The 16125-nt window shown below is 40.5% G+C and overlaps 2 long non-coding RNA genes across 3 annotated transcripts in view; one reads left to right on the top strand and one right to left on the bottom strand.

The window, feature by feature from the left end:
- LOC101946217 (uncharacterized) overlaps positions 1 to 16125 on the top strand; it is a 37456-nt gene that overhangs the window by 989 nt on the left and 20342 nt on the right. The window lies entirely within an intron of this gene.
- Positions 1 to 16125, bottom strand: part of LOC135982521 (uncharacterized) — an 81340-nt gene that overhangs the window by 62274 nt on the left and 2941 nt on the right. The window contains exon 1 of one of the 2 annotated variants that reach the window (XR_010599919.1): positions 3121 to 3227. The exons of the other annotated variant lie outside the window; for it this stretch is intronic. This is a non-coding gene — a long non-coding RNA (uncharacterized LOC135982521). Of the gene's footprint in view, positions 1 to 3120; positions 3228 to 16125 lie in introns of those variants that run through there. 2 annotated transcript variants of the gene reach the window in all.

Here is a 16125-nt window from a genome sequence, read left to right as displayed (position 1 = left end):
AGATGCTCATATAAATTGGAAATGTTAATGCTTTTGTTTTAATAATGTGTTTTATTCCTTTTCAGTAATCAACAAATCGGAGGAGGGTTTGATAAAAAATTGACAATTTTAATAAATACATGAATAAATCTAAAAAAGGTTGGACAATATGGGCTTTTAAATGTGATTCTAGATAAACAGGCCAGTGTGGGTTTCTAAATATTAATTTAGATAATTTGGCCCATCTAATCGAATGGACTAACCAGATATGATAAAATGACTCAAATCTTTGCTTGTTCCTCAGACTGAACCAAAAACAAACATTTTCTGAAATGTTGAATGTTTTGTTTCTTTTATTTGCTTTTGTTACATGGTAACTTTCTGTTAGCACCAGCACAAGTGTCAAAACACTTTAGGCCAATTCTGAATTTTTTTGCTTACGTAAAGAGCTCATTGATTTGCACAGGAATTTAGCTATTGCTGAAGTAAGGATCACAGAATTTTTGCTTGTGCTATTGGGCCTACTGTTTTATCTGGGGGTACTAAAAATACAGCTTATAAAACCTTCTCTTTGCTCTCCTGAACACAAGTTGATTAGAACACTGAGATTCTATAGGTTTTTTTTTAATTAAAATATATTCAGATCCTTTCAGAATGAAATGATGAGAAAGGTTGTATGTGGTATATCACTTAGTACTGTGAGAGAGGTATCAGAATATTCTAGGTGAAGAAGAACAGGTTGTTGCCTTAACATCCACTAAGGAGGAAACCTGTGGTTGAACAGAGTTTATTACAAAATAAAAGTTAGAAATGAAATCCTCGGAAGATTAGAAATGGGATACAGAGCCTTTCACATTAAGGTCACTAGTTCAAATACAGCTTAGGTCACCACTAACGGAAAGTCATTACTAACTCATGGTTGGTCAGCTGTCTGCATGAAATGAATTGGTGGTCTCAATCCAATTCCCAATGGACAGGAATCCATACCACTACCACAATTGGCACCTTTGTCGTAAGTCTCAATTAACAAGCCAATGACTGAATTGAGCACAGACACAGAACAATACTTTCACCCTGACAGGTGGTACCTCAAAAAACAGGTTAGTAAGACTTGTGGTAAGATTGTTGCTGGTAGTTGCTACTTGCATTCCTAACTAGTAATCAAGATAGAAAATATCTGGGTTGGATTCTTAGTGCTGTGATGCCCAAATAAATTCTGGACAAACAAGCTATTCTTAACTCTTTCATCAGGGTAGTGATTTCTCTATTACTTAAAGACCACATTATTACCTCCATATATAGCCCATATCTCTCTCCTACATGATATCTTCCTTCAACACCAGGAAAAGTACTCAGTTTACAACTTGATGAAAATAGGATTACTATTTTACATCATATAATAGTTCTTATGCACAAAGTGCTTTACAAACATTAATAGATCCACACAACACCTCTGCAAAGTAAGTAAGATATCCTCAGCTCCTTGTGTAGTCTGTGATTCCCCTGGTATAAATTTGGTGCAGAATTCACCCCTTGACACAGAATCATGATTGAGAACCTCCACTTTCATTTAAATAAAAATTATTTTTCTAACCTTACCTTATGGTTGCAGAGACAACCTTGAAAATGTAAACTGATGCCTGTCTGAGTCTGCAAAGAGCCTGAAACACTTACTCCGAGAGGTGTGCATTGCCACAGTCATCTCACAGGGACCCATGGATTCTGTGATTGCATGGCCATGGAATTTAGCCTTTTTTTCAAGATATTACAAAATTCAGCATTGTTGCTACAGAATTGACTATTTTGCTGTCACCAAACACCCAGCATTTTGTTCTGTCTCCCTGCTCTGTTGAGATCTATGCGCACCTACCTCTTGCTCTCCACCTTTCCCCACAAGGGGAAATTAGTTGCATTACAGGGCATGCTCCCTCTAAAAAGCCAGGCAGGAGACAGGACATTCCACAGCTTCAGAGCCACAAAAGTAAATACATACAGTAATGCCGAGTTTCTCAAAAGAGCTCAGACCTTCTTTTGGAAAATGGCCAGATTGTCAAAAGAGATCAGCATTCTGGAAGATGAGCTTTTTTTGAAAAGAAAAGAAAAAAAAAATAAAGGTCACTAGTGTCACAATCAGCCAGATTCTCAAGTGCTCAGCACTGTCATGGGGTGTATGTACACTGGCCCAGGTACCAAAGGGTTAATACAGGTACTTCGAGCCACTGCTGATTGTAAGCCTCACAGCAGCTAGGAGGATAAAAGGGCTGGGAAGCAGAGGGGAGGGGTTGCAGTTGTGAGCAGGTTGGAGAAAGGAGCTCCTGCCAGCAAATTACTTAACAGCTTCACAACAACAGCCCAGGAGGGAACAGACTGACCAATAGGCTGGAGAGCCTGCAGAGATCCAGGGGCAGATAGGAAGAAGCTTGGGGCGCAGTCAAAGTAAAAAAACCTTGATCCTACTTATCTATCTCAAGGGCCCTGAGCTGGAATCCAGTGGAGTGGGCAGGCTCGGGTTCCCCTACTAACCTCCTGATGGACTTGGGAGAGACGAAAGGGTTTTCAGATTCCTGGACCCAGGAACAGATTGGCAGCCCTTCTAGGCTATGTGAGCCCAGGAGCTTAGCCATTGCACTGAGGCATCACCTCAAAAGCACCCACAATCAGAGCCAGATTTTCAAAAGAGCGCTGTTCACAATTAGGCAACTAACTAAGGCGATTTACAAAATGCTAAGCATCCAACAGCTCCTTTATGGCACTTCTAGCCAGATTTTTAAAAGAGGTAAGTATGCCAACACATTGCTCTCTCTGCGAAAATCAGGCCCAAAGGAGCTGCTGGGTGCTGAATGCTTAAAAATCTGGCCCTAAGCATTGCTGGTTCTGCAGTACCTATTACATTTCCAAGATCAAAATCCCTAACTCCTCAGACCCTCAAACCATAAAGGTACCAGAGGCTTGGCAAGATAAACCTGACTCATTTCAGTTCATGAGGCTTTTTGAAAGTTAACAGGGAGGCCTTAAAATTCAACACATGCACACTTACATCTAAAATAATGTGTCAAAATGTCATTTAGGAGGCAGTCAGTCTTACGGGGAATATTAAGTTTAGAACATATTTAATAGCAATCATTTTTGAGACAACCTTACCAGTATAATTTAAACGACCTTTCTGAATCTTGTCATCAGGACACAGTCTCTCTTAGACATCAGCTGTGCAGGGGGAAATTCTTTCTTACAGAGAAAACCTTCCTCTGAGAGAAAAATCATTAGGCAATAGAATATAAACAATCTGGTCATGGTCATTGTCTTCTTTTTTTGGCTGGAAAAAGCAACTTCCTGGATTCTGAAATATGTTGTTGATCAACACATTGTTTCAAACTGGAACACTGGAAACTACTACAATTAGGAATTTTAAACAGGCCAGTTCGCGAATGGGGCTGATTTAGTTTAAATTTAATGTTAAGAAACAATATTTTAATAATTAAAGAATCCCTAGGCATTGGAATCTCTTCAGTGTTGGGAATGTGTTCACTAATAGAAATGATACCAAGTGGGTGACCTAGATAAACTGGAGAAAAAAAACTAATCTTTGTATTGGGGACAATCTTTTTGTTATGCTTGTACAAAGCCTAGCATGAGCTCCTGATTCCTGAAGAGAGCCCCTCAGTACTAACACAATAAATGATAACAATACATTGTTGATGTATAGTTGGGGTTATTGTCATACCTTCCTTCATTATATTCAGGATTAGAAGGAAAAATATGGTGTTATGTAATTATTATTATTATTTGTATTAGAATAGCACCTGAGACCCCACCTGAGATCAGGGACCCTTTGTGCTATGCACTGTACATAAACAGCATGAGAAAGAGTCCTTGTTCTGACAACGAGGAGTCCTTGTGGCACCTTATAGACTAATAAATGTATTTGGGAATAAGCTTTCGTGGGCTAGAACCCACTTCATCAGATGCATGGAGTAGAAAATACCTCTGTTATTGAGTGACCAGACCTAAAAGTGGCAATTCTTCAACAAAAAAACCTTCAAAACCAGACTCCAATATGAAACTGCAGAACTGGAATTAATTTGCAAACTGGACACCATCAAATTAGGCCTGAATAAAGACTGGGAGTGGTTGGGTCATTACAGAGTAATCACATCTCCCCTCAGCCTTCTATTGGTTCGACCAGCGGTTCTCAGACTGTGGGTCAGACCCCAAAGTGGTTCGCAACCCCATTTTAATGGGGTCTCCAGGGCTGGTGTTAGACTTGCAGGGCACAAATTGGGAGCAGCACATCTCCTGTCCCCGCTACAGAACTCATTGCATTGCACACTCAGGCTGCCTGCCCCAATGCAACACCCTGCCTTGCCCCTCCCCCCCCAACTCTGCCTATGTTTGGGGTAGCTCCATTGCCAACAATGGAACATTGACATAAGCTGAGTAACTGTCCTGAGGTCTAAAATGGTTCAAGCATTCAAATGTGAGGGAAGGGTTATTTGACCTGAACCTCTGAACCTCATATTTCCTTTCTCTCTCTCACAATATGTTGGTTAGAATTTAAAAAAAAAATCAGTACAACTATATGAGTGAGATAAAAACAGCTCAATCAAAATTAATTTGTGTATCAGTATTGTATAGTGAACTTGCATGCACAAGACTCATTTGTAAGCATCTCATGGATGAAACAATATGGAAATACAGCTCAAAATACTCAGTCTGACATATGTCACATGGTTTTAAAGAGATTTACTTACTTACAAGACACAGGATTCTGCCATCCTTCTTCACATAAGTAGTTATTACTCATGTGAGTGACCTCATTGACTTCTATGGAACTACTCAGATGAGTAATTATGAGCTCTATTCTGCCATAACGGCTAATGTACCAGAGTCCATTTTGATTTTATTTAGAGTCAGTGATAGAAGGTTTCAAGAACATGGGAATGAGCCAGGCTGTTCAGGTCTGGATTCTGATCCATTTCTGAACTTCCCCAAAGTCTAAGGACTGTTGTATCTGGTGCTTTGCTTTGGCTCTCTCTTACAGAGATGGGATGAAGTCCTGAAGTGTAAGTATTGATTTTTTTCCCAAGAAAAATGCAACCTCCCACCCCACAATGTATTTAAATAAATACAACAATTATTACTGGGAATCAAGCTGCCAATCCCTCCTAGGTACCAAATGGCTCTCTCACCAGCTTCTCACACGAGCAGGATTGGCCCATACCATAGAGACCAAGTTAGGAAACTTAGTCATTTGTTTCTTTTGTTGCTGCTGATTCTGTGATTAGTCATGTACATTAGCTAGGGAATAATCTTACCCATATCATATTCTTTACTTGCATTTCTGAGCTCTGTTCCCTTTCTCAGAGATTAAAAAAGAAGATTTTCACCATGAAATTCTACCAAGATTCAGAGCTGATTAACATATTTATATATATATAATATATATATTATATATATTAGTTTTGACCAGAAGCAGCCAAATATCTTGGGCCAGCCCTTCCTTTGTTATTGAAGGAAATGACACCTTTGTGCTTTGATGTGCTTTCCCAGAGGGGAAAGTGTACTTCAGACAGAAATAATAGTTTTATTTTATGTCATTTTGATATGCCCATAAATGTCTTTTACTGTGATAATGTCTGGGCAAGGTCTTTTCCATAGTTTTAGATTGCCTATGACATTGAAACAGACAGGAAGGATGGCAAATTCATACACACGGGCCACATTTTGCATGCTGTCTATACTAGCTAGTGCAACACTTTCTTAGGAGTGACAGTATTTGAAAATAAAGGCTGCCCTTACTTATGTGAGTTGCACAGTGCTGGGGGAAGACAAGGGGGAAAAGCAAAGTGGGACAGACCTTGTGGTAGGTGCTGGAAATTCAAATGCCTAGGATATTTCTTTCAATGCAAGAGTTCTGATTTCATCATTCAGGATACTAGCGTCTCAATCCAATGTCAGTGGAGATCAAGGAGAATCTTTCCATTGACTTTTTCCACAGATATTGGATATGATTCTGTGCAGGGCCGGATTTCCAATTAGGCACAGAAGGCACATGCCTGGGAGGCTGGCATTCTAGCAGCACCTAAAAGTAAAAAGTGGGATAAAAAAGTTTCATATTTTATGGAAAACACAAAGGTCAGCGGGGGGTCGGGGGGAGAGAGAGGGAGGGGGAGTTAAATATGCTGTTCCTAGGGTGCATAAGGTGTATATCCGGCCCTGATTCTGTGCAGCACCTCTAAGAAGCGCAACACACAACTTGATGTTCAGGTGAAGTGGAGTTGAGGCAACTTTAAACCCATCTCTGTAGCCTCCTGAGTGGGCTGGAGATATCCCTGGCCTAAGTTAGGCAGCCTCTGGGAGAGGGGAAGGGGGAAGGGTGTCTGTCTAAGTCACAGTAGCCTCCCTGGGCTTCCCCATACTGTCCTTGGGCTACTACACCAGAGCTTGTGAGGGGTCCTTAGAAGTTAGCCTTAAAATGGTCTTTCCAGCACCTGCACCAAGGGAAAATCCTCCCTGGTCAGAACAGGAGATTTTTGGACACCTTTACATTGCTTTGGCTCTTTTACCTGGCATAAAGGGGCCAGGGTGGGGGTGAGGATTTTACCCATTAATTCTATTTAAACTAGAATGCACTCTATTTGTTCTGATTAGTTTGGATAAAGTCATAAAGATACATATAGTGCATAATCAGCAATCACCCAAATTTAGGTGAATCAATTTAATACAGATTAGATATTAGCATTCAAGTATTTTTATTACACTGTCTCTTGCACAAATGGTTTTGTGGTTTATTAGATATTTGGGTATTTTGATTGGCTCGGTAGAGCCTCCACTACCAGTTAATTTTGCATTGGCTTCAAATTCCCTATCCTATAGCTAGACTGCCATAACCCCCTTTTTTGGCCTATCATTAAAGGGGTGTTAATGCCCCATTTCACCTAGAAGGGTCCTTAGAATATATGCTAACTACTTATGCTAATTAGTTCAATCTTGTATTTAGCTGTGACATACTTAGTACCTTTCCCAGACCTGAAGAAGAGCTCTGTGTAGCTCAAAAGCTTGTCTGTCTCACCAACAGAAGTTGGGCCAAGAAGATACAGTATTACCTCACCCACCTTGTCTCTCTAATATCCTGGGACTGACAAGGCTACAACAACACTGCATACCTTTATGTATAAATCAGTTAGCCTCAGTGATTTGTTTCCTCCTATTTTTAGTCAGTGCAGGAATCAACACTTTTTGAATTACAAACATGCATTCATGTGTTCAGAACACAGACAAACATCACTGGCCATCATCAAGCCTTTAGCAACTGTTTGAGTTACTGCAGCCAGCTGTCACATACATCTGAGAGCAACACTTCAGTTCACAGTTCATTCATTAAGTTCCAATCACTTGAAATGCTTGAGTCCAATCATGAGGCGTCACAGGAGCTGAGTCTAAAAGATTTCATGCCCTAACACTTCATCTGAGCTTTCAAAAGACAAAACAGCCATCTGTGTCACTGATATCAGAATCTGGAGCTGTATTTCTTTTTAGTTGTTTTTCTTCTGCCAGTTTTTAATCTTTCTTTCTTCTCATTCTTTTTCCTACCAAAGTAAGTCAGTTGTCAGAGCACATGGTCTTTGCTTTCCTAATGCATGCCAAAGACTTCTCGAAAGTATCTCTCTTTACTAAAGTTTTAATTTAAAAAATATACACATCGTAGACAAAAATATGATTATATCACACAAAAAGGTGCATGTGTAGTGGGGAGGTGGAGAAAGCAGAAACAATTATACACTTACTCCATAAACCAGTTTTGTAGTGGTAGAGTTAGTCGCAACTACATTTATGAGTGAACGAAATTTCCATCCAAGCTGGGTTTTGAAATGAAACTGTATTGGATTTAAATCCCACAAAAAAAAAGGGGGAAGTGGCTTTATAGTCTTGCAAGAAACTAATTGTATACATAACTCATTGCATAAGGGTTTATGGTTTATCTTCCCCATGTAATTATTAGGGATGGGCTTTGAACCAAACCCAGTCCTCTTCTGAGGTTCAAAAAGTTTGGTTAACTGATTTTTGTTTCAGCCAAGAGTAGAAGCCTCAGTACCAACATACAATATTGTGAGAGACGGTTCTCACGGTATCCTTATGCTGGCAGCAAGAAGTGAGCACTGGAAATATCATAAGATCTTGCAACATTTCCAGCCTTATTTCCAGACCAAAGAGGCTTGGATAGGTTTTGATTAAGCAGTAGAACTTTTGGATGCGTATCCAAACTGAACAGTCTCTCTGAATCTTTTGAGGTTCAGCACTCAGTAACTAGCCATTTGAGTAGCTGTTGGAGACTTCGTGTAATTGACAAAAGCCTGCCAATGTCCTCAAGTGTGTTCAGTTTATTCTGCAATGTCAGTAACTTTCTCATACTGTGCATGTTGAGAGTAAGCTTCCCTTCTGATGTTGGCGTTTGAGGAGAGGTGATATTGTGCTCATCTAATAAATGCTGTCCTGTCCTTTCAGACATTTATTCACTTATAACAATGATGAAATGCAGACCCAGCTCACAAGTGTTATAAAAGCTTTTCCATGTTGTTTTGATACTGTGGGGTTTTTTTACAACTACTATTCAATTATTACAATGAGGAGTCTTTGTGGTGCCTTAGAGACTAACAAATTTATTTGGGCATAAGCTTTCGTGGGCTAAAACCTACTTCATCAGATGCATGGAGTGGAAAATAGAGAGGCAGGTATAAATACACAGCACATGAAAAAATGGGAGTTGCCTTACCAAGTGGGGGGTCCTTGCTAATGAGCCAATTCAATTAAGGTGAAAGTGGGCTATTCTCAACAGCTGACAAGAAGAGGTGAATACTAATGAGGCCAATGTAATCAAGGTGGCTCATTTCAAACAGTTGACAAGAAGGTATGAGTATCAGCAGGGGGAAATTAGTTTTTGTAGTGACCCATCCACTCCCAGACTTTATTCAGGCCTAATTTGATGGTGTCCAGTTTGCAAATTCCAGTTCTGCAGTTTCTCGTTGAAGTCTGTTTTTGAAGTCTGTTATTGAGTGTCCAGGGAGATTTAAGTGTTCTCCTACTGGTTTTTGAATGTTATAATTCTTGATGTCTGATTTGTGTCCATTTATTCTTTTGTGTAGAGACTGTCTGGTCTGGCCAATGTACATGGCAGAGGAGCATTGCTGGTACATGATGGCATTTATCACATTGGTAGATGTGCAGGTGAACGAGCCCCTGATGGTGTGGCTGATGTGGGTAGGTCCTATTATGGTGTCCCTTGAATAGATATGCGGACAGAGTTGGCAATGGGGTCTGTTGCAGGGATTGGTTCCTGGGTTAGTATTTTTGTTGTGTGGTGTGTAGTTGTTGGTGAGTATTTGCTTCAGGTTGGGAGGCTGTCTGTAAGCGAGGACTAGCCTGTCTCCCAAGGTCTGTGAGAGTGAGGGATCATCCTTCAGAATAGGTTGTAGATCCTTGATGATGCACTGGAGAGGTTTTAGTTGGGGGCTGTAGGTGACGGCTAGTGGTGTTCTGTTACTTTCTTTGTTGGGCCTGTCCTGTAGTAGATGACTTCTGGGTACCCTTCTGGCTCTGTCAATATTTTTCTTCACTTCACTGGGTGGGTATTGTAGTTTTAAGAATGCTTGATAGAGATCCAGTAGGTGTTTGTCTCTGTCTGAGGGATTGGAGCAAATGCGGTTGTATCTTAGAGCTTGGCTGTAGACAATGGATCGTGTGATATGGTCTGGATGAAAGCTGGAGACATGTAGGTAAGTATAGCGGTCAGTAGGTTTCTGGTATAGGGTGGTGTTTATGAGACCATCACTTATTTGCACTGTACTGTGTAGGAAGTGGATCTCTTGTGTAGACTGGTCCAGGCTGAGGTTGATGGTGGGGTGGAAATTGTTGAAATCCTGGTGGAATTCCTCAAGGGCCTCCTTCCCATGGGTCCAGATGATGAAGATGTCATCAGTGTAGTGCAAGTAGAGTAGAGGTGTTAGAGGACGAGAGCAGAAGAAGCGTTGTTCTAAGTCAGTCATAAAAATGTTGGTATACTGTGGGGTCATGCAGGTACCTACCTCTGTTTTTTCCACTCCATGCATCTGATGAAGTGAGTTTTAGCCCACGAAAGCTTATGCCCAATAAATTTGTTAGTCTCTAAGGTGCCACAAGGACTCCTCGTTGTTTTTGCTGACATAGACTAACACAGCTACCACTCTGAAACCTATTCAATTATTATTATTAAATTCTGAAATGTATTTTCTGTGCTTTTTTTGATAGTCGTTTCATTAGGTGAAAGTATCAGAGGTGCGGAAAGGCTGTTTGGAATTCCATAGTGAATAGGATTCACTTTCCTAAAATTCTCTACCTCATCCAGAGAACGTGGCATTTTGGATGAGATTTGGGCTCTGAAAAATTTCATAGTGGATGGATACAAAGTTATTTAGTGCAGGTGTTTCAGTACAGATGTGTCCTTTTAAAAAATCCCTCCTCTCTTGCAAGTAGAAGGGGGTTTTTGTGTGGGGGGGTGAGGGGTGGGGGTTGTTTATAACAGGAACTCCGTTATAACTCTGTCTCATAGAATCACAGAAATGTAGGACAGGAAGGGACCTCAAAAAGTCATTGAGTTCAGCCCCCTGCACTGAGTGAACTTAGACCATTCCTGACAGGTGTTATCCAATTTGTTCTTAAAAAACCTTCTTTGATGGGGATCCCACAACCTCCCTTGGAAGCTTTTTTCAGAGCTTAACTAAAATTTATATAGTTGGAAAGTTTTCCTAATAGCTAATCTAAATCTCCCTTGCTGCAGATTAAGCTCATTACTTCTTGTACTACCTTCAGTGGACATAGAGAAGGATTGATCACCATTCTTTTTATAACAACCCTCAACATATGAAGACTATTATCAAGTCTCCCCTCATCTTATATCTATTTAGATGGTAAGGTCTTCAGAGCAGGGATTATTTACCACTCTGTGCAGCACCTAGCACAATGTAGTCCTGATTTTGGTTGGGGTTCCTACCATAAACAAGTTTATAATAATAATTTTTATTCAATGGAATTCACCCTGAAGGACAGGAGGATTGTAAAGAGCTTGGACTGTAGCTGCAATACCCAGCCTATGTTACTATTAACAGAGGTGTAGTCAGCAAATACATACACAGTCACACAGTTGAAATGAATGACAAGAAAGTGAAAGTGTCTAGTGGCTTGATACTCTGGGTTACAGTGCCACCCAAAGACGACAGAATAATGCCCCCTCAGTGTCATAAGTGTATCATCTCCTTGTTGTGAAAGAGGAGACTGATACAGCACAAGGATAAGGAAAGTTTGTGTGAAAATGAGAATCCTGATCCAGGTAAGAACTTTTATAAGGTCATAGGAATCTCGGAATTGCAGGACTGCCTCAGAGACCTGATTCCTCAGACAGTCTATGAAAGTGAGCAGTTCTAGGTACTTCAGAGAAAGACATAAACCTCCCCATAATGGACAAGTGTGCAGTGATATCTCTCTGGGGAAAGTTTCCTTCCAGCCTCAAGAAGTTAGTGGTTGGATTAGGAAGAACAATAATTATCATACTCAGTAATATTTTACGTCAGGACGTTCCATAGGTTAATTAAGCATTGTGTGGAAAAAGTATTTTCTTCTATCAATTTTAAATTTGTTGCCTTTCAGTGTCTACTCCATGGCCTCCTACTCTTGTATTATGAAAAAAAGGATAAATAGGAGTGCCTGATTTCACCATCTCTGTGCCATTCATTATTTTACATCTCTCTCTTGTGTTGCCTCTTAATTCATCCCATTTTAAAATTTCTCCTTCTTTGAAAGCTGTTCTGTGGATCTATCCATTTGTGTTGCCTACCTCTCGACCCTTTCTAGTTCTCCTATATTCTTGGACAGGCAGTCACCAGAACTGATCAGAGTGTTTGGTTGAAGGCTCACCATTGACTCATATAATGGAACTATGATATTTGCTGCATTATTTTCTCTCTTAGCTTGTATTTTCAAAAAAAAAGTAACATCTTAGTTCCTGTCTTGACCTCTGTCGCATGCTGACCAGAGGTTTTCAGTATGCTGCCCACAATGAAATCTAGGTTTTTTCACCCAAGTGCTGACAGTTCATTTAGAATCCAGCAACATGTCTAAATAGTGAAAATGGTTCTTCCCATTATTCCTTACTGTATCTTGCCCTTGATTATACTGCTCTGCATTCCTTGCCCTTTTACCCCTGCATTATATTCACAGCTCTCTCCTCTACTACTTCTCCTTCCCCACCTTGATTCTTCCTCAGCCTGTTTGCCACTTCACACTGTGGACACATGCAACACCGTGGCAGTGATTAAGTACCTACGCAGTCAGAATGATTCAGAAATTAGTGATTAGTCAGACCAGACTCTCAGGTGCGTCCCAGTGTCTTAGAATATTGCTCACATTTTGTGTTCAAGGTCCAGCCCTTAGAGACCATGGATGAATAGTGATGAAGAAGTGCCATGGGGTAGTATTACTTACGCTCAACCTTCCACCTGTATAGTCTGGTTTTCTAGCATTCTAATGAATCCCTAGAAGGGCTAGTCAAACTATTATTCATCGCAAACAAGGTAGTTAACAAATGTAGTCCTTTCTTCTTCTGTTTGCAGAACTGCTGTTCATACTGCGTATTCTGTCACTCGATGTGATATTAGGAATTTGCTATTTGAGCTGTGTCACCGATTACCCAAGGGTATGTCTACACTTCAAGGTGGGCATGTGATTCCCAGCATGAAGAGACATACCCATGTTAGCTCTCATTGAGCTAGTGCGCTAGCTGTGACAGCGCAAGCAGTGGGAGGTGCTAGCCACCACTTGTACATGCCAATGGTCTCAAACAGGCACATACTGAGGGGCCTCCCACTGCTCACGTTGCCCCAGCTACATTCTAACTTTAGGATACTAGCTTGATGAGAGCTAGCACAGGTGTGTCTCCTCGAGCTTGGAATCATATCACCGGCTCAAAGCTTGGACATAACCTTTGTCGCATGGGATTGTTTCTGTCCACTGATTGAATGACCTGACCTCTTTATAAACTACTTCTGCTTTCATCTGAAGCTAAATTTGTTTGGTTACTAAAAGGATTTACTTGTTGGTTGAACAAATTTCAATATAGGCTCTAAATAAGCTTTTGCTTAATAAACATTGGTACAAACAAAAGCTTTGTTGGCTGGGAATAGTGAATGATAAAGGAATATGAAAATAACTCGCTCATGTCATCAGCCACATTAATATACATATATCATGTCTGTTAGCCTAAGCACATGTATAGCACAAGGACTAGAACTTGAACTAGTGGTTTAGCTCCCAAACCATGTTTGCTGCTTCTGCAAAAGGAGAATCTTTTTTACCTCTCAGCAGTAATGTGGTTTATATAGTCTTTGTGGGCTAGCCACTAGCTGGAGAGATGACAGCAAATAGTTGAGCAGGTGTCACTCTATCCTTTAGAGGACAACAGAAAACATTCACAGTAGACAGTAGAACTGGTCAAAATAGTTTCATCAAAATGTTTAAAATGAAGAATAGTGTTTCACTTAAATAATTTTTTTGAGGAAATCTTTCATTTTTATCAAATGTTTTTTGATGGCAAACCAAAATGTGAAATACTGAGGTTTCATTTTTTTTTAAACACACACCCCCACCATTCCCTATTTTCTTCACTTTATCCTTGTGTGAAAAGGAAGGAAAAGGCAAAAAGAGGAGAAAGAGGCAGGGAGGGATGTGTGCACAACCCCCGCCTCCCTGAGTTTTGGGCGTTCATTTTATTGACAATCCTGTTGTATTATGTAACGCGGAAAATCTGGTCCTTCACGGTAAAGTTGGGATTTTCAAAGGTCCTCAGGATTGGTCGTTGACTCTGCTCCTAATTATGTCAATGGTGAAATTCAGTGGGAGGAGAGTTAGGCCAATACCAAGTACTTTTGAAAATCCACTTTAGTTGTCTCCAACTGGGTCCCCAAAAACTAAGCTAACCAAAATTAATGGACTCATTTGAAAACTTAATGATGTTATTGGGAACTATGGATGCTCCGAGAATCAGGCACTAGCTTTCTAAAATACTCAAATTAGAGACCAATTTTTAAAAGTGTGTCTGTCAGTTCATGCTCAAGGCCACCCAGAAAGTCAATGGCAGAGCCAGGAAAGAAATCCAGAACGCTGACGCTCCAGTCTCTTGCTCAGACTGGCAAACAACTTTCCTTCCTTTAGTTTAGGCTTATGCTTTTGATATTTTGCCTTCTCAGTAAAAAAGTGGAAAATGTGTGATTATGTTGACTAATTTTATTCTAAGTAGTAGCTCTAAGCATAGAAGGTCACTTAAAAATGAAAGTTAATACCTGTGTGGGTTATTATTGGCGGTAGCAAGATGGAAATGTGACTCTTGGGCTCATATCAGGGTCAGGCTTGCTTTGACCTGGATCTGTCTCTGAACAAGCCATTTCCAAGCATTTCCTATCATGCTTCTCATCAATCTACCATAAAAGACCAAGAGGGAGAATTCTCAGAGTGTTTCAATAGGAAATAATACCAAGAATTCACTTCCTAGTGGTATTTTCTCTGCAATGCAAAATGGCAGCTGCTTGCCTGGCCCCTCTCCCTTACCAGGAAATGAACTCTCTCTTTTTCATTTTAAGTACTCTCACTCCTGCTATTTATTGATTGATTTTTGTTTTCTTGACTTGACAAGATCAGGCTGGTCAAACCTGAACTGCCTGGATGTTACTGACTGGATGGGCTACAGACCTTTTAAAATTCTTGTCATCTTGTCTTATAAATTACATTAATGAGGGGTGTAAATCTTAGTATTCTAAGGGTATAGTTATAAAATAAAAGCCAGTATCTTGCAGGGGTGCTCTTAAAACGTAATGCATCCTCTGAGAGCTGCTTTCCCCCCACTCCCCTTTTTAAACTAAGGTTGGATTTTTTTAAAGAAATACAAATGTACCAATTTTGCAAAGTCACTTTCAGGAAAGTGCAATGTAAACAGCAGATTGTACACATCTGTGGAGTTTTGCATATGCAGACAAAAGTGGTACATTTTATGCACACATTTTTAAAGGGAATTTGGAAAATTTAGCCCAATACATCTAACCATATTTTCACACATTAGAAATAATGCCAGTTTCTAAACAATACCATTTAAAACATATTACGACTACTTCCTCCCCACCCCTTCCCCAAAGGAAAAAAAAAGCAAAGGATACAAAAATCATTGAGTAAATCCAAAAAAATCTTTAGCAGAACCAGGAATAGAACTGCAGTCTCCTGACTCTGTGTTGTGACAAGCACAAGATATGCCTAAGGCCACCTGAATATAACATCCTCTGATGACTGACACCATTGACCCCTGAGACAATTATACGGATTGGTGTGTGCCATGTGAAACCCCTCCTCCCAAGCTGAGCATGTTGCTTCTGTACTGCTCTCAGGACTTGATTCAAAGCCTACTGATGTCTATGGAGAGTCTTTCCATTAATGTCAACAGACTTTGGATTAGGCTCCATGCCTCTGCAAACTCAAGTGCAAGGATTGAGTTTGACACCCAAACTGGGTTTGTGTACTCAACATTTTGGAACAAGCCTCCTAGCCTGGGCTGATAGATTGGGGTGAGAAGGACTAATGTTCTAAAAATAACTGTATAGACAGTGCTTTGAAGTTGTGGCTTGGTCTGGAGCATGGGCTCCCAATCCCACCCCTCTCATTTGGCTTCAGAGCTCCAGCCCAAATCGCAACCTCAAAGTGCTCTCTATACAGCTATTTTGAGAGCACTAGCATGAGCCACACTAGCCCCAGGATATCGGGCTGAGAGGCTCACTCCCAAATGCTGTGCAGATGCACCCGTTGAGGCCCCAGTTCAGCAAAGTACTTAAGCATGGGATTGGTCCCATCAGAGGGAATAGGACTACTCACTTGCTTAAAGTTAGGCATGTGCTTAAGTAACCTGCTGAATCAGGGCCTGTGTGGGGAGAGTCTAACATTTGCAAAGATGAATTGTTCGATAATTCCCTTCTGTACTTTCTGCTCGATAGCAAGCAATTATAAAAGGGCTCCATGAAATGTTCATCCGATCACCATGCCAAGCACGCTGATTTGTTGGAACTGCTTATCTCAAACCACCTA

This window comes from Chrysemys picta, chromosome 3 (genome assembly GCF_011386835.1).
Source record: "Chrysemys picta bellii isolate R12L10 chromosome 3, ASM1138683v2, whole genome shotgun sequence".
Lineage (NCBI taxonomy): Eukaryota > Metazoa > Chordata > Testudines > Emydidae > Chrysemys > Chrysemys picta.
Note: the sequence above shows the minus strand (reverse complement) of the source record. Positions and strands in the feature narration are given on the sequence as shown.